Source organism: Panthera uncia, assembly GCF_023721935.1.
Source record: "Panthera uncia isolate 11264 chromosome A3 unlocalized genomic scaffold, Puncia_PCG_1.0 HiC_scaffold_12, whole genome shotgun sequence".
Taxonomy (NCBI): Eukaryota; Metazoa; Chordata; class Mammalia; order Carnivora; family Felidae; genus Panthera; species Panthera uncia.
The window spans coordinates 19,132,316-19,151,463 of record NW_026057579.1 but is presented as its reverse complement, the minus strand read 5'-3'; the positions used below and the strand labels follow the sequence as shown (position 1 = coordinate 19,151,463).

Genomic DNA, 19,148 nt, shown 5'->3' with positions numbered 1-19,148 from the left:
ACTGTGCCCAATTTTTAATTAGTTGAAACAAATCTCTGGCTGATTGTTCTAGTCACTGACAAGATACCTCTTCAAGGCTCCAAGCTGCATGCAAATGGATTAGTTCCTCTGCCTCAAGCACCCAATGGGCCTATTACCTCCCTCAAGGACAGTTGAGCCCCAGCCCCAGCCTGTATGCTTGTTGAACTCTCCTTAGGGTTTTCCCAGCAACAGCCAATGCGTATCCATCTGGTTTTGATTTCCCCATTTACAACACATGAAAATTTCTTTTTCATTTCTTTTGAACTGAGCTACACGTTGAAATCTATGGTTTAGGGGCCCCTGGGTGGCTCAGTCGGTGAAGCATCTGACTTCGGCTCAGGTCATGATCTCACGGTTTGTGAGTTCGAGCCCCGCGTCTGGCTCTGTGCTGACAGCCTGGAGCCTGGAGCCTGCTTCTGTTTCCGGGTTTCCCTCTCTCTCTGCCCCTCCCCCATTCACTCCGTCTCTCTCTGCCTTTCAAAAATGAATGAATGTAAAAAAAATCTATGGTTTAGTTTTATTTGATATTCCTATGTATTTGAGATGAGAGGGAGAACATTCTGTGTCACCTCAGGTGGCCATGTAGCTCTCAAGCTTTTGTGAGCAAGCGAGGTATCTAAAGTCCTTGTTAAGAACATGAATTGTGAGCTCCCACCCTCAGATATCCCATTTTAGAAAGCCTGGGATGTAGCCCAGCATTATGGATGGATTGTGTCTTCCCCTAAATGTGTATGTTGAAGTCTTAACCCCCAGTATCTCAGAAAGTCACCTCACTTGGAAACGGGGTCTTATAATTAGTTAAGATGAGGGCATATGAACTAGGGTGGGCCCCTAATCCAATATGACTTGTGTCCTCAGTAAAAGGGGAAATTTGGACACAGAGACACACACTCGAGGAGACCACCATGTGCAGAGGAAGGCAGATATTGGGGTGAGGCATCTCACCCCAATCTCAGATATTGGGGTGAGTCAAGGAATGCCGGACATTGCCAGCACGCCACCAGAAGTTAGGAGAAAGGCATGGGACAGATTTTTCCTCACAGTCCTCTGAAAAAACACACGCTGCAGACACTTTGATCTCAGCCTTCTAGCCTCTAGAACTGGGAGACAATAAACTTCTATTGTTTAAGCCACACAGTTGTGGTACTTTGTCACGGCAGCTTTAGCAAACTACCGTATCTAGGAAAATGCGTTGTGAATAAGGTCCCTAGGTGACAGGGTTAGTCTCACATGTATATACACGCATATGTCCCAGGAGCGACCAGGGGCCAGGAGAATCCGGAGAATCCCGGCTACCTTGCTAGAACCTCCAAACAAACTCCTGCAGTGTCTGCTTCCTTCACCCTTTCACTTCAACACCCCCACTCCCTGAAAAGCTTATTGTGATGGCCTCAGATAGATGCCGATAAGGGCTCTCACTGTGATGTGTTCCAGGTCACGTGTATCTAGCTAAGTGGCTTCACAAATTACTTTGCCAAATTTTAACTCAATTAACTCTTGCAAATGGTGGCTTAACAAGATTCCTGCAAAGAAATGACAATCCAAGATAATTCTTATAATGCAAGTGTGGTGATCAACCAGAAAATGTCAGAGCAGAACCTCTGCTACTTAAAATACAAGTTCCTCTTTATTTGGTAGTTGAAACGGTGAGAATCCAGTCAGACAATAACTGAAGTCCCGGCTTCAGTTCTCATTTCCTGTGCTCAGACAGGGGCAAGGCAGACCAGCAAGCATTGAGCCTAAACATATATCCAGCCAGGGAGTGAGATACCAATCTTCCCTTCCCTGGGGGCCCACCTTCAGGACTTGGCTTTTCTGGGAGTGATGGGGGAGGGGAGATGGTTGCCAGGAAGCCAATCTACTCCCTCTTAGATCCACGTCACGTGACTGTTACACACACACACACACACACACACACACACACACACCTTACACCTTGTCTTATAAAGAAGATTGGGAAGGAGACGGTGTGGTAGTGGGGGAAGGGGGAGGTAGCCAGCATAGGACATAGAACGCAATGTGCTGACTGCAAATACTTTTGGAAGATGTGGGGAAAATATTGCGGAAGATGTAGCGAAATAAGCATTAGAACAAATTTCACACTGTGGGAAGTTTGCTAAATAGTTGAAGGAAAGTACAGATGTTTCTAACATGGTTTTCCTAGATTCGGTTTCAATAATGAAATACATAAAGGACTACATTTCTGTGAGCCACTAACGGAAAGAGGCGATATTGACTGAACAGTACATTACTTCTTTAATGAAAACACCAGTGATGGGAAAAACCGTCTGAGCGCAATCACTGATGGAGTGGCTGCTCCGTGATGAAAAGGATTCTGGGTAAGGGTTCAGGGATGGCCACATGCAAAACCAATGCCCTGCAAAACTTCCTGCAGGCTACCACAGTCAAGAGGTTAAGTCTGGGAGTACACAAAATGCTACAGGATGCATCGGTGCGGTTCGTTTTTTTGAAAAGAGTTTGAAACACAGTAAAACATACACAGTGATTTGTGATCAGAAGGGAAATGGCTTTGAAAATCTTTTGAACCACATAGAGGTTTGCTGGCCATCTCCTGGCAGAACACTTAAAATAGCCATCAAACTTTAAGAGGAATTATATGTGTTTCTTGTACAAAAAGGCAAACATTCCAAATTCGCTGAGCGTTTTATGATGACAAGGGATTGTTGGCAGATATCCACCGAAAAATGAGCTCAAATTCTTCTGAATCTTCAAGGTAGAGGTGACTCATTTTAACAGTGAGTGAGAAAAGTCCTTGCTTTTCCAAAAAAACTCCTGCTTTGGAGAGAATGTTTTGAACATCAGATTTTTGTTGTTGAAAACATGTGGAGTCACCTAAAATAATGCTTCTATCTGTGTACTTGAATATATTAGAAACAGACTTTTCTAATCTGTTTGAAAACCATCCAAATGGAAAGTGTCAGTGGATTTCGGGTCCATTTGTTAAAAATATAAAAATGCAATGTTTTCCAATTAGCTTCTAAGAGCCACTGACTGGCATAAGGGAAGATGGACATCTACTAGCTTAATTTCAATAAAAGGCCTTTAATTGGTGGATGGGATTGAAAATGAGTGCCATAATTTAATACAGGCGGCCGATGATACATTTCTTCTCTTTGGATCAGCTGTGACAGCCACTAAAAATAAACTCAACTAGAACCAGACCCCCAAATGATTCCATCTCCAAGTGTTAAAGCAAGATTTTAAAGAATAATGAAGCTTATCCAACCACGTTGCTTGCCCTCACCCCATGATTATTAATTATAAGCAAACAATACAATTCTGAGAGGAGGAAATTTTGTTGTACAAATGAAAGGGGCATTTGTTTTTAAGATATTTTATGTTTATTTCGTTGATAAAATAATTAGCTTTTAAATTTTTAAATTTTTTTATGTTTATTTTTGAGAGAGAGAGAGAGAGAGAGAGAGACAGAGCATGAGCGGGGGAGGGGCAGAGAGAGAGGGAGACACAGAATCCCAAGCAGGCTCCAGTCTCCGAGCTGTCGGCACAGAGCCCGACGCAGGGCTTGAATTCACAGACCACGAGATCATGACCTGAGCCCAAGTTGGACGCCCGACTGACTGAGCCATCCAGGCGCCCTTAGCTTTTAAATTTTTTGTTTTGCATGTTTCTGTTGTAACATACTGGTGTCATAGTAAAGGCATAGGGTTGGGATACACACATATTATGGGTGTGCACCCCATTTTTTAAGTGCTGGGGAGGCATGATTAAAAATAGCTAGTGATCTCTGGTCTAGTCTAATCCCCTCATAAATCATGGACGTGGAAAAGAGTCCCCAGAGTTGAAGGAGTGACTTACCCAAGGTCACTCAGCCTAGGACCCAATTCTGAGTCCAGCACTGTTTCCACTATGGGCCCCTGTGGCAAATCAACATAAAAGAAAAGGTAGCGACAAGGCAGAACATGTGACCTTTAAAACATAAACATCCTTGCAACTAGAACCTCTTAAAAGTTTTACTTTAATACAACACACACACGTACACACACACACACACACACATTTTTGACACAGAATGCCAAAATGGAGGCTAGCCTGAAGTCAAAGTCATGGCACCTGCCTGTGAGAGCTCCACGTCTTGCCGGCTAGCCGGGAGGGGCCATGGTGGCCGTCCCGTTAGCAGCCCTGGAGGAGGACAGTGAGAGCAAACACAGTGGAGCCGACAGGAGGTGAAGTTAACAGGGAGCTGACAGGCTGGGGCGTGGTGGAGGTGCCAGAGTGAGGGGTGGGGGATGCTGTTCCAGAGAGGATGTCAGGGCAGATGACACACAGGGCCAGGCGTCACCAGAGCTGTTTCTGGGCCCTGAGGCCAACGGGTGGCTGGTACGTCCTCTGTGAGACCCGGCGGGCACCTGCCAGGAGGGTGTGCCCGGCCTGTCTCTGTTCCAGCAATGGCAGCTTCCCCCTCTCCCAGGTGCCCTGCCTGATCCCTTCCCAGGGATGATCCCAGGGCACAGACTTCCCCTGTGGCGACATGTCCTCAGCACGCCTGCAGCTCTATGCAAAGGGATGCTCTTAGTGCTGCAGGGATGGTTTCTGAGGGTCCAGAAGAGGCCCATACCTCTCCCTGCTCTCCACTCTGAGCTGAGCGCCAGTTCAGCCGGCATCCTTGGGTCCAGCCCAGCCACCAGCAGACAGAACAGCTGGGAAGAGGCGGGAGAGGAGCAAGCCTCTTGAGTGATCATAGTTCCAGTTTACTGTGTTTCAGATTTGTGTTGCTATTACTTTAAAAGTCTGAAATCTGAACCAATGAATCTTGGGATCTATCTAGAGAATTGCAGTCTGTATTAAATTTCACACTCATTTAGAAGCCGCCAATACTCCCAAGGAGGAAGAAGATGACATTTGACAAAGCAATGCCTTCGTTTCAAGAATAACACGTACCCCAGTGCGAAGGCCTTCTGAACAAGGGAATATAAACATGTCAGCATAGAAGTTTATACAGGTAACTCAGTAGTGCGATCTCCATCGATGCATGACAAAACTAAAAAAGATGAAAATAAACCCCAAATGCTGGGGATTTTTTTTTTTTGGAAACAGAAACTACAGTTTGTTGACAATAAAAAGATTGCAGTCCTTGCCAAAAAAACTAAAAATTTTTAAAAGATCTTCTCAAAGTTATTGAACAAGAGATTTGATTTGAAGATGAAAATCAGAAGGAAAATATTTGGACTTAGTTTAAAAATACCTCCTCACCATTTCTCCAAGTAGCACACAGTCAAAAGGAGCTTTTTACCGTTGCTGGAAAAAATTCACACAAAAATACGCTAGTGACTCAACAGTGACGTCACTGATGAAGTTTTATTTTCAAGAGCTTGTTTTTTAGGGGGAAAAAAAGATCAAATAGTAGTATTTCATGTAGAACTTCTCATTGCTAATTAAACTTTCTTAATTTTTCGTGTCTGTTGGTTTTGAATAAGGCTTCATTTTTGTTCATTTTGCCTGCTATCAATACTTGTTAAAAGTACCCGATGAATGTGTGTAGTTTTTAGATTTTAAACAGATGTAAAGCATGTGTCAAGGAAGGGAGTAGAGGGAGGTGTCTGCTGGGAGGGGTACAGAAGATGTCAGTCCCTTCTGGGTCTTGTGTGGAGGCCTGAGGTTACTGACACAGACTCCTCATATCTGTGCAAAATTGGGTGAGCACACAACAAGTCCCAGGAGAAGGGTGCAAGAAATCTTTTGTATTTTAGTGCCTTTAAAAACTTCCCTTAGGGGCATCTGGGTGGCTCAGTCGGTTGGGCGCCCGACTTTGGCTCAGGTCATGATCTCACGGTTCACAAGTTCAAGCCGCGCGTTGGGTTCTGTGCTGATGGCTCAGAGCCTGGGGCCTGCTTCGGAGTCTGTGTCCCCCTCTCTCTCCGCCCCACTCTTGCTTGCGCTCTTGTCTCTCTCTGTCTTTCAAAGGTGAATAAACATTTTTAAAAAAATTTTTTTTAGACTTCCCTCAGATAAACCATATTTATGGAGTGGCAGACTCAATATTATTAAGATATTGATTCTTCCCAAATTGATCTGCAGAGTTAATGCAATGCTAGTTAAAATCTTCCAGCTGGTGTTTTTGTAGAAATTGACAAGCTGATTCTAAACTTTATATGGAAATGCAAAAGATGAATAACAGCCAAAACATTTCTGAAGAAGAGGAAGAAGGTTGAAGCACTTATACGAATCAAGATCTTGCTATAGCTTTAGTAATCAATACAGTGTGGTACTGGTACAAGGAGAGACAGACCAATGGCCATAATAAATATTGTGGAAACAGACCCACACATATTGGGCTACTTGATTTATCACAAAGATCACATGGCTACAGAGTGGGAGAAAGGAGAGTCTATTCAATAAGTGGCGCTGGGTCGATTTCTACCTCACACCATACGCAAAAGTCAATTCCAGATTGATCATAGATCTAATGCGGAAAGCCAATAGTAAAACTTGGAGACAAAAACAGGAGAACGTTTTCATAACCTTGAGGCAAAAATTCTTTCCCAATATACAAAAAGCATTAATCATGAGGGGGAGAAAAACCCATGAATTGGAGTATATTAAAATCAAGAATTTATGGTATTCAAAAGACATCATTAAAAGAGCAAAAAGGTAAGCCACAGCAAGTGATAGGTACTTCAACAGGTGACTGGATAAACAAAGTCTAGATTATCCATACATGAGACTACTTCTTAGCAATAGATAGGAGCTAACTAGTCAATTCCTGCATGTCGATTCTGTTAGTCAACTCTGTTGCATGTTGATTCGTGCAACAACGTAGACAATTCTTAGATGTGTTTTGCTAAGTAAAAGAAGTCGGATCCAAAAGACTATGCATCGTCTAAGTCCATTTGTATGACATCCGGGAAAATGCAAAATTATAGGGATGAAAAACAGATGAGTGGTTGTCAGTAGTTGGGGGAGGGGACGGAGTTAACTACAAACGGGCCTCACAAGGAAATTTTTCAGGTGATGGAATTGTTCTGTATGGTGGTACTGCAGGGGCAGGTCCACACCCCTATGCATTTGTTTAAACCCATAGAACCATACCCCACAATGGGTGAAGTTTATAGGATGTGAACAAAAAATTTAAAAAGTTTTAAAGACCCAGGATGCTAGTAAACCTAGAATGACATGGAGACCACGATAAGTGAAAGTAACTGTATTACAAGTGTATGACAAAACCTCACCAAAAGGAATTGGGAGGGAGGGGCTGACCAGATGACTTCGGGAAATGGTGGTTTGACTGAGTACATAAGTCTAAAAAAAAAAAAAAATACAAACCCACAAACCAACACTGTGCTCTAGCTAGCAAATTTTTTTCACACAGGGTGAGGGTTAACCATGCGGAAACTACATGGATACTGGAGTTGAGCAAACAGGTAAATAAATAACAGATAGTAGGACCCAAGTTTCTCACTGTCAAAAGAAGTTACAAATAAGCAAGAGGGGAAGTCTGGATGTGGTGTTGGGTTAGTCAGAGAAATCAGTATGAATTCATGGGTATCGGTATATATATACATACACAGAAATAGTGGTGTGTGGTATATATGAGTTAATATACATACGTGTATTTTCTAGCTCCATCTACTAAGTAACTTTACAGTGGAGAAACCTAGAAACAACACCTTGATTACGTGTTCAAGGTTAACATTACCAGTAATAGGTCATGTTGATATTATGTCTTCCCTGATACGCTGTGATGAGAAGGGCACTTCACCTCTGTGGTATTCATTGCACAAATCCATAATGCCCGTCTAATCAGGAGAACACAGGTGACAGACCCAAGCTGAGGGAGGTTCTACTAAAACACCTGGCCAGTGCTCTCCAAAAAATCATGAAAGACAAGACTGAGAATCTGTCACAGATGAGGGGAGACTAAAGGCAGTGTGGGAGCCTGGAGTGGCTACTGGAACAGATAAAGGACATAAATGAGAAAACTGGTAAAATGTAAATAAAGTTTGTCATTAGTTAGCCATGTCCCACCAATCTTAATTTATCATTAGGGTGGAATACATACATATAGGGGAACAAAGATAAAAAGGAAACTAGGCAATCCAAAATATAGGGAGCAATAGCTTTAACTCTGAGAGAAAGAAAGAAAAAAAGGCTCTCATCCTATTATTCTATACCCAACAAAAATATCCTTCAAACTTACAGGCAAAAGACTTGTTCTTCCTAGACAAACAAAAGCAGAGAGAATTCATCCACAGACCAGAGCTACAAAAAGATTAAAGGAAGTCCTTCAGGAAGAAGGAAAACAGCAGAAGGAAACTTGGATCTACACAAAGGAATGAAGAACACCAGAAATGATAAATATGTGAGTAAATATAAAAGAACTTTTTCTCATTTTAAATCCTTTTCAGGGCTCCTGGGTGGCTCAGTCGGTCCGACTTCAGCTCAGGTCATGATCTCACGATTCATGAGTTCAAGCCCCGTGTCGGGCTCTGTGCTGACAGCTCGGAGCCTGGAACTGCTTCAGATTCTGTGTCTCCCTCTCTCTCTGCCCCTCCTCTGCTCATGCTCTGTCTCTCTCTCTCTCAAAAATAAATAAACACCATACAGAGAAAGACAGATACCATATGCTTTCACTCTTACATGGATCCTGAGAAACTTAACAGAAGACCATGGGGGAGGGGAAGGAAAAAAAAGGTTAGAGAGGGAGGGAGCCAAACCATAAGAGACTCTTAAATATAGAGAACAAACTGAGGGTTGATGGGGGGTGGGGTAGAGGGGAAAGTGGGTGATGGGCACTGAGGAGGGCACCTGTTGGGATGAGCACTGGGTATTGTATGGAAACCAATTTGACAATAAATTTCATACAAATCAATAAATAAATAAACAAACAAACACCAAAAAAAAATTTAAATCCTTTTCAAAGAGACATATCCATATATATAGCTAGAGATTTCAATATCCTTCTGTCAATAGTTGGTAGAACAATAGACCAAAAAATCATTAAGGATATAAAAGGCTATCAACCAACTTACGTTACTCGACATTTTACAGAGCACTCCACCTTACACAGTACAATACACATTTTTCTCAAGTGCACTTGGCACATTTACCAAGATAGATCACATTTTAGGTTATAAAGGAAGTCTCAATAAATTTTAAAAGATTTAAATCATACAGAATATGATCTCTGACTGCAACAAAATTAAATTAGAAATCAGTGACAGAAAGATATCTTGAAAACCCCCAAAGTCAAAGAAATCACAAGGGAACTCAGAAAATGATTTGATCTAAACGAAAATGAAGACACAATATATCAATACCTGTGGTATTTGGTACAAGCACTGTGTACAAGGAATTAACAGCATTTGATGTTTATATCAGAAAATAAAGGACTTAAATATCCATGTAAATGGGATAAAAAGGCCCTTCACCCAAGAGTCGGAGTTGGTCACTGGAGGAAAAGGGAGTCAGAGATTCCAGGTCTATCAGGTGGAGCCCATTCTAACCCCGTGCTCCTGGGCTGCTTGCCCCAAGAAGGTGGCCTCTGAGGACATGAAGGAGCTTGTCACCAGAGGCAGTGCTTGGAAGCCACGGGTGGATAGAGCTTCTGGGCTGGACTGAGAATGGACAAGTTGGATGTCCCTTCACAGATGGCTTCTCTTCCTTCCATCCCATTGCCCTGAAGGAATTCCTAGATCTGGGTCTGAACCGGGTCACCCTTCAGCACGAGAGTAACTCTGCCAGCAGGTGGCAGTGTTGAGTTGAAGTTGTTCAGTCAGCTCTCAAACCCAGCACGGGTGAGCACCTACTGTGTGCAAGTCACTGATCTGGGCTGTGCCCATCTCGCAGGCAGATGGCAGGATACACATCACCACTCTGTTTTACAAAGAGAGGAAAGCCCAGGGAAGAAGAATTCACACTCCTAATTCAATGCTTTGTCTGCACCGCTGCTCTTGACTCCATTGGGTATTTAATTAATTTTTTTTCCAAGACAATATCTCAAATTCATATTTCTGCACACACAAAGCAGGTGGGGTTGGAGGCATTACCCTGAGTCCCAGGCCCCTGATAGTTGGCAGTCGGTCAGAGAACAAACCAGTAGAGCTTGAGGACATGGCTTCTCAGCTAGGGACACAAAGGCACAAAGCTCATGACCTGAACTTCAAGTCCTTGGAGCAAATGCATAAGGTGAGTCACCGCACAGTGGGCACTGAGCAAGTTCCGGGACCCCCCAAGTGATGGAGATGCCACCTCTGTCCTTTATGGGACTCAACCCAGGCACTCAAATAAGTCTGTTCAGAAACAGCGGGGGCGGGGGATAGAAGTATCTGAATCAAGTACAAGTAAAATGACAAGAGCCTGGACAGAGTAGTGTTGCTACAAGGTAGGATAGACAAAGGGCCCGGAAAGAGAAACCAGCCAGGAGACAGAGAAAGGACAGGAGCCAAGGCCACATCAGGCAGGGAGCAAGATATGGTGGGACTCTGGGGCGGGGATGAGGAAACCAGGCCAGGCAGCAGGGTCCCCTTCCTTCTCCCCATGGCCTGAAGCCCCTCCCTCCCCTTCCAGCCGGGCCAGGTTTCAGCCGGATGGATAAAAATGTTCTGTAGGAGAGAGCAACCGTGGGGCTTAACCTGGACCCTCCAGCCTCTCAAAGGCCCAGACTGGTCTGTATGATCCTCACCAGGTGGAGAGAAGCCTGACATTTCCATTTAAGGGGAGTTGGGGACAGAGAGCGTGAGGGATGGGCGATGCGCTTAGGTGAACGCACTCTTAAGTTGGCCAGGACTTTGTTTATAAAAAAGGGACAGTCTCTGCGTTTTAGATGTTCAACCTTCCTGAAGTCTAAAAACAGAGAGGCCCGTATGGGAGCTGTCTCCTAGTGACAGATGGGTTGGCAGGGACAGGCTGAGGATATGTCCTGCCGGCAGCTGGAGGCAGATCACTGGAGGAACAAACAGGGGAGAAAGGCAGTAAAAAAATGTTCAATATTATTAAACATCCATGGGACTACGTGGCTTAAACCTGGCTCAGGCCCACCAGCCCCGTCTCTCCCCAGATTTCAGGCCCACAGTTACCTGCCACTGCCCCGAGGAACCTTCCAGAAGAGCTACCTGTCACCCCAGAGGAGTTCGGGGAACTGCATTGTTTTCGGGGTGGCCCAGGAGCCTGGCATCGTGCTGTGGGGCACTCGAGGTGGGGAACGGAAGGAGCACAGGCTCCGGAGTCAGACTGACTCTAAAAAGCCAGTAGAATAATTTTGTTTGACATCTGTAAGATTTTGGTATCTTGCAGCTTCTGAGGTTTATACAATCTCAAGTGCAACTTGCCCAAGCAAGAAAGGAAAAAAAAAAGGGGGGGAGCCAGAAAGACCAGTTGTCCCTCACTGGTTTACCAACACCTATTACAGGAAAGACGGACTTAGCCATTTTATAGATGAATGTCTATTCACATCCGTACATCCTGCCACCTCCTTTTTAACAGCTCGAGATCAACTCTAGAAGCCAAACAACACATCACATCCCTGGGTAACAAGAGCCACAACAAAACCAGCTGCGTGACTTTGGGCAGACCATGGGCCCCCTCCACCTCCCGTATGTAAAATGGGCAGAATCGTAATTTTGCTCGTGGGGTTTTACAGGGATCGAATGGGCTCATGTTTGCAAAACAACTGCTCCTGGCGGGACCTCAATAAGCATTAGCTTCAATTAGTAAGCCCCCCAACTTCACCATCCCCTGCACCAGGATCGCCAGCACCCCTAGGCCCTGGCAGAGCTGAGAAAATTTTTTTGAGATAGAGTGCTGGGGAGAGGGGCAGAGGGAGAGAGAGGCAGAGACAGACTGAGAGAGAGAGAGAGAGAGAGAGAGAGAGAGAATCTTAAGCAGGCTCCATGCCCAGCATGGAGCCTGATGTGCGGCTCGATCACACCATCGCGAGATCGTGACCTGAGCTGAAACCAAGAGTCGGACACTTAACCGCCTAGGCCACCCAGGCGCCCTTATACACTTTGAGCTCCCAAGCAAAGATGTCACCTGGGCCTAGATGTTGCCCAGAGCTCACCTTGCCTGCCGATGGGGAGTGGAAACGTTAGTTCTGGCTCCAGGGGATGCCCGTGGCCCAACATTTCCTCAGGGGCACTGCTGACTGTGGCCAGAGGCCTCACCTCCGTGCGACATCTCCAGGGGACTCAAGGAAGAGCAGTCTGAGGAGAAGATGGGTGCGAGGGGGGCTGGCTAGAGACTCACCAAGATGCTTAACACACCCACTGGCTTTGCGTCTGAACCCACAGGTACCTGTCACCAGAACTTGCACTCATTACCCCATCAGAGGCTTTGTGAATCAGCTCCTGCCACAGCAGGACCCAAGAATCTGTATCTTAACAAGCTGCCCAGGTGGCTCTTATGTCGCAGATCCTTAGACTACACTAAGTGACCCTGTCAAAGTCACAGTGCTTATCAATGACAGAGGCACGACGTCAGATGCTGCCCCCCCCACACCGTGTCCCCTCCAGGACACAGCATGCCCAGCCAACAAAGACGTGGGTGGGGATGGGGGCCAAATGGGGAAGCGGTGGGCAGCACAGGCAGCCTCCAGCTTCACCCCAGGGCAGGTGCCCAGCTGGCAAACATTTGCTTTGCACGAATACCTCACAAACTTCCTTTGCCTCCCTCTCGCTTCCCTCCGCTCCCATCCATCCCACAGGCCAGCCCCTGCAGAGGCAGGTGGGGTCCATCGCCCCCACCCCACGGGGGCCCTCCCTTATCTGAACTCTGGTCGCACATGGTCAATTCCACCGGTGACAAACTGTCGCTCCTGCAAATGTGTCCTTCAGCTGCTTTCCCTCTCACTTCCCTCTTCCAATTTCTGCCAGATTTATTTCGGAAATGTTTCCATTTACTGCCTTAGACCTTCTGATGAAAACCACTCCTCCCGGAGTACCAAATAAAGCGCTGGTGTTGAACGAACGACTCTCTAGTTCAATCCTGTAGCTTCGCTGTTTTGTTGAATTACTAAGATAATGAGAAAAAAAATTTGCTCTTGATACTAAAGCAGCTGGCATCTGGGGAGGGGGGGGTCCTGTAAGTGGGACCCTGTGCTCCAGGAGGTCTGGGTGGAGAGAGGGAGAGGGAGAAGCGGGGGCCCCCAAAGGCCCTCTAGGCTGTGGAGAGTGAGGGGGACAGATGGGAGAGAGGGTCGGGGGGGTGGGGGGGAAAGGCAATGGATGCAAATGATTCAAGATGGCACCCTTCCTGGGACCTACCTGCCCCTTCAGCAGGGCCGACCAAAATCCATACAGTGGTTGGCGTGAGTGGAGTGGAAATCAGTGAAGAGGTCAAGGATTTTGTTGGGTAAATAAGAAGCGAAGCACATGTGCAGGGAGACGGAAGGAGAAGGGACATAAGCATAAAGGGAGACATCAGAGCCCTTCTTTGTCCTTGCAAGCCCTCTTCTTCCAAGAAGAAAGAGGAGGAGGAGGAGGAGGGGAAGGGGAAGATGAGGAGGGAGAAGAGGAAGAGAAGAATGGGGGGGGGGGGCTCTGCTCTCTCACAGGGCATCGTATCAGAGGGAAGGTGGCTCACAGCCAAGTCAGCTGGGTTTTCCGGGACAGGAAGGCCCCCAGGTACTTAGGGCTCCACGTTCTGCAATCGCAGCAGGACGGGTCCATCTACTTGAATGAGGCTGAACCGTGAGTGGCGTCAGCCTGTGGTTCAGGCTGGGAACTTAACAAGAGTTTATCCGTTTTTCTGTGGAAAATGCAAACAAAGTTCCAAAGAGCCAATATAAAAACGGCCTGTACCTGTACTTGAAGGGCACTTTGTGCAAAGCAGGACACGGTGACTGACGCAATGAGGTCACCCAGGGCAGACCAGGCCCGAGACGCTCGGGGAGCTGGCCAGAGCTGAGCTCCCCGGCTTCTCACGGGAGGGCAGGCTGCGCGTTGTTGCCCCTCGGCCCGCCCGGTTCCGGCCTGCTGTTTATAAGCAGCCTTCCTGTCTGTAAGCAGCGGGGGCTCTCAGAGTGTGGGGGCTGCTTTGCAGCTGTTTGGGGTCACCCACCCCAGGGCCCCCTGGGAACATGTTCCTCTGTGAACTCTGCAGAATGTATATCTTTGCCCGGAGACAACAGTCTCTCTTTTATCAACACATCTAAGCAACAGCAGTTGCTGTATCTCGTCACTCACTCTGCATCAACCGATAGAAACCGAAATGGGCTCGCCCCCCAGCCCGGTGGCGGCTACTCTCCCTCTGCGATGCTCAGTGATCCTTTAAACATCACAAAGTCCAAACCGAAGCGACTCAAAGGCCCTGGACCCTTTCGGTCCCTGATCGTTGGGATTATTGGCCTTTCGAAGCCCCCGACTTCCTCTCCTTCACTTTCCCCTTCATCCCGGGAACGTTACCCCAACCACAGCAGGCTGTCCTTGGCGGCTGAGGGCCCAGCCAGCACGACTCATCATTACTTAGGCACTCATTAAGTGCCTACTATGGGCCCAGACCTCTGGGCACCATGATTTATCCACATTTCCCCTTGGGCCCGCGGGGGAAACCGGTGCTCATTAAACATTTATTGCATGTCACATATTGTGCCATTCACACTCACATATGTGACCCCATCTGTTCTTTACAACAATCCACGCGGTAGATATGACTAAGTTCATTGTGTAGATAAAGAAAACCCAAGAGCTGAGAGGTGGAAGAACTTAACCAAAACAAGAGGGAGAGCGGCCATCAGATCCCAGGTCCGTCTGACCCTCAAACCTGAGCCCCCTCCACGGATTGTGTCCCAGGAAGATGCTGCATCAAAATGGAAAAAATGCGCACGGAGGGGTCAGGCTCTTGGGTCGGCAGGTGGGTCCAGGCTGAGCCCCGAGCAACGTGCTGTGACTGGTGCTGGTCCTCCACCAAGGGGAGGACTGAAAAGTGTCCTGTGAGTCCTGGCATTGGGGGTGGGGGGAGGAGTGGTGGTGGCAGGACGCACTGATGCTGGGCCACAGCAAGGACGTGGAGCCCTGCCCCCGGTTCACAGCAGTGCAGAAGGAGGAGTCCCAGAGCTAGGGCCACCACATCTCAGCAGGAAATGCCGAGCAAGTCCCTGGTGCACGGCACGTCTGGGGAGGTGCTCACGCCGGACCCTCGTGGAGGATGGGGAAAATGGATAGGACCCCAACACACGCCTATCGAAAAACCACACGCAAAGCGACCTTTCCGTCAACTTGGAGAGCGGTCTCCAGAGCTCTATCTTTCACCATTGACTTGGGTTAGGGATATTTCAGAGCCCAGGTTTTACATTTATTTTGTCCCTCTTTCCCCCCTAGAGGCATAAATGTTCCTTGGTGTTGCTACTTAGTATAATTATCATTTTAATGGCTGCATAGTTCAAATTCACCAAGTGGACGGCCCTATCTCTCTCCTGCCTCCAAGGGGAACCTGGAAATCTAAACTAAGAAAATAATTCCCTAAAATGAAGAAAATAATACATGAGGATGTGTATTGCAAAATTATTTATAGTGGCAAAAAAAAAAAAAAAGAAAAAGAAAAAGAAAAGAAAAATCCCAGACTGGGAACCATGGTAATGTCCTGCAATGAGACAGTGGTTTAGTAAATCAGAACGCAATGCAATTATGCCACCATTAAAATGACAATTACATGAACTATGTAACAACACGGAAAAAAAAAAAAGCCAACATTTATGCCTAACGGTAGAAAAAGCACAAAATAAAATTGCATGCCTGTGTGTCTACAGTGATGTAAAATAGTGTGCCCAGGAGGGAAAGGTCCCAGAAGCAATGACAACTTCCGTCAGGGTGGTCGGATGCTAAGGAATTCATTTGTAGAAAACGTATGTTAATGCTGACATAGCATTTGAACATAAATAAAAAGAGAGTTAAAAAAGAACGTGTGCTTCAGAGACATTTTGCTAAGCTTAAAAACAAACTCTCCTTCCCAGGAGGTGGGAAGCAGGGGCTTTTGCTTTGCTTTCCTGCTTCCTTCTCTGCAGAGCAAGGGCTGGGTCCCCGGCCGAGCTGGACTGGGCTCCCAGACCCAGCGAGAGGGCCGGTGGATGTACTTCTCCTGCAAGGCCAGCAGGGAAGGGCCCGACTGGACTGAAAGTTCAGTGGAAGAAGGTCACTGTACCTTTCCAGATACACTGTAGAGAGCCACGGGTTGGTAACTAAGTAGATAGCATTTTTCCTGAGAATTCTATGGGATTTTATCGGCTCTCTTGGTTTGCATGACTGGGGAACCACAGTGGTCCCGGCCTCCCTTGCCCCTCAGGGTCCCTGCTGGCTCAGAGGCCTCTCTGAGGGGGATGGGGGGGTCCCCCCCCTCAACTGCCTGGCCTTGCTGGGCAGCCTACCCTTACCTCCGGGATTCTCCCTGTTCCCAGAGGCCTTTTGCCGGGAATACAGAGAGCAGAAGCGGCCGGCCAGCTAGGACACTGCTTGTGCTGAGAAGCGACCGACCTGTCCCTGACCCAGAGCTGCCCACCAGCTGTTCTCCCTGACCGACCTCCTGAAAACGGGGGACATCTGAGTCCTGGGGGTGCCGGGTGAAGGAGGGGCTCTGGATCAACAGGGGCCAAGGAGCAGGATGAACTAGGTGCCTCCAGCCATCTCCAAAGAGAAGCCATTTCTACTCTTTGCCTTTTCTGCCACCTGAGAAGTGCCGTCTTGGTCTAGACATCTGCTTCAGTTCCCCCTGACGCGGGATTGGCCTGCGGGTAGCACTTCCCTCAGGCATCAGGCAGAGAGGAGGAGGGGGAAGAACCCTCTCCCAAGAGCCTGGCGGGAGCTCTGGAGGCAGGGACGTGCACGTTCAGGGGATGGAAGGACATCGATCATCTCTGCTCCTACTCTCTGCTTCAGCGTCCTAGGCAGGTGGGCCACCCCCGCCTTAAGTCTGATCCCCTTGCACTGCTCTCTGGCCAGCTTGCTCCGGGATGCCTCCAGGGACAACCAGGGACAAGGAGCTTGCCATCCGAACGAGCCTGCTCCGGCTTCTAAAAGTGTCATGTGTTCAGGGATTTTCACCTAATCCGAGTGATCCAACTCGTCCTCCACCTATATCCTCTGAGTCTTTCTTCAGGTGGGACACGCCCACTTCTTAGCTGCCTTCCCGGTGGTGGTGGCGTTTGGGGATCCTCCGACAGCCTGGTGGTGCTAACCGGGGATGCTGCCCCACTCCCTCAAGCCCCTGCTGCGAGGTCAGAGGGGCAAAGCCACTGCCTCCCTTCCAGAAGTTCTTCCTCTGGGGAGGCTGCCCGAGATCCTCTCCACCTTCCCAGACCATTTCGGCATCTTCACGGCCATCGTCTCATCCAGCCTTTGTAAAAGCCCTCGAGGCAGGCAGAGAAGCTATCACTACATCCTTCAGACGGGGAAAACCCAAGTCTTACACAAACTGCAAACCCTGGTCCAGGACCGTGAACAACAAGCCCGTCAGCCTGAGACTTGTGGGCAGAGCCCTGGGGGTCGCAGCCAGTGCCTGGCACACAGGAAGGGCCCGTGGCTTCCGTAGGGGCTAAGAGGAGGGGAAGGTCCCTGGCAGGTCCCTCTGTGGTTGGGCCCGTGCTGGGCCTGGCCTTCTGCACCTGGGTGGATATGTCCCCGGCCCCAGCTGTGTGGAGCCCCAGCGGCCCACAGCTCCGGGCAGGCTGCGCAACGCCAGCCCCCACTGGCTGTCGCTCACGCCCCTGGGAAGCCTCCAGAGCTATGGGGCGTCTTGTCCCTGTGGAGGCGGCGGGAGGCCTGAGGCCTGCGGAGGGTGGAAAATCCTGGGAACCGAGCCCCAGCCAGCCCAGCCAGCACCTCATTAGGTGGCCCAAAGCTGGGGGGAGGGGGCATTTCAGGAACATTGTTGTTTATTTTTCTATTTTTAAACAAGTCTGAGGTCTCTGGGGGCACAAATGAAGTTATCAGAAAAGACATGAGGGGAATAAAGCCTCAAGCCAGCAGGCTGAGAAGGGCCCTTGGGACCAGGACTCTTGAAAAGCTGAGATGGGGTCTGTTTACCTTGTACTCCCAGACACAGGACTGGGACCAGGGTGCTGGACAAACATGTCCCCAAGCCTTCTGCGGCCCGTTCCTTGGGTGCTGCCAGGGAATCCGGGCGCAGGCAATGCTTTTTAACTGATCCCATCAGTGTTGTCTCCACCTCGGGAAGGAAATCCGGATTCCCTTCTCACCTCAGCCTCGGGAATGGTTTTCCCAGGGGCAGGGAGCCCGGTGGGGCCACTGCCCCCATGGCGCCCAGGCCCAGCCCTCACCCGGCCACCGGCTGGCTCTGTGGCCACACAGCCCCTCCACCTGCCTGACTTTCCATTTCCTCATCCGGCAGCAGGGCTGGCCACTTCTGCCTCGACCCCCAGATGCCTGTCACAGGGACAGGCAATGAGATGATGTGTCACCTGGGGAAGGCTGGCACCCTTACTTCACTGGATCCTAACACAGCCCTGACACGGCCCTGGAAAGGAGACTTGGTGTTCCCATCTTATTTATTTATTGTTTTAAAGTTTATTTCTTTTGAGAGAAAGAGAGAGAGAGAGAGAGAGTTGCAGAGGGGCAGAAAGAGAGGGAGACAGAGGATCTGGAGCAGGCTCTGTGCTGACAGCAGACAGCCCGACGTGGGGCTTGAACTCACAAACCATGAGATCATGACCCAAGCCAAAGTCACCAAAGTCAGACGCTTCACCGACTGAATCGCCCAGGGGCCCCTTGGCGTTCCCATCTTAAAGGTAAGGAAGCTGAGGTTCTGAGGGTTTGTCTGAACGACTCCCCGAAGCATTCAGACCCAGGCCTGGCTGGTCCACAATGCCAAACTGCCCCTCGAGTGCTCTCAAGGGTAAGACAGCTGCTGCTCTTGGGAGCTTTGGGAGAAATCATGAATCATGGACAGAACCAGGTAAAGGCCCGAGTGGGTTTGGCTGCAGGAGACATACCTTCCAGAAGTGAGAGGTGTGGTAAGAGGCCAGGGGAGCAGAGCAGGACTTGTGGGCAACAGTCCTAGTTTGACTGGGGTTTGACCTGGAGACAACGAACAGTATCTACTTCCCAGGTCAGTGAGAGGGCCCAAAAAAAGATGTGGCACGTGAGGTGGCAGGAGAATGCTCAGACTCTGCAGATGAACCCAAAACACCTCTCCTGCCCTGC

General features: G+C 48.4%; 1 protein-coding gene across 3 annotated transcripts in view; it reads right to left on the bottom strand.

Moving 5' to 3' along the window:
- The window catches only part of CIB4 (calcium and integrin binding family member 4), a 50,448-nt gene that overhangs the window by 13,016 nt on the left and 18,284 nt on the right, over positions 1 to 19,148 (bottom strand). The window lies entirely within an intron of this gene.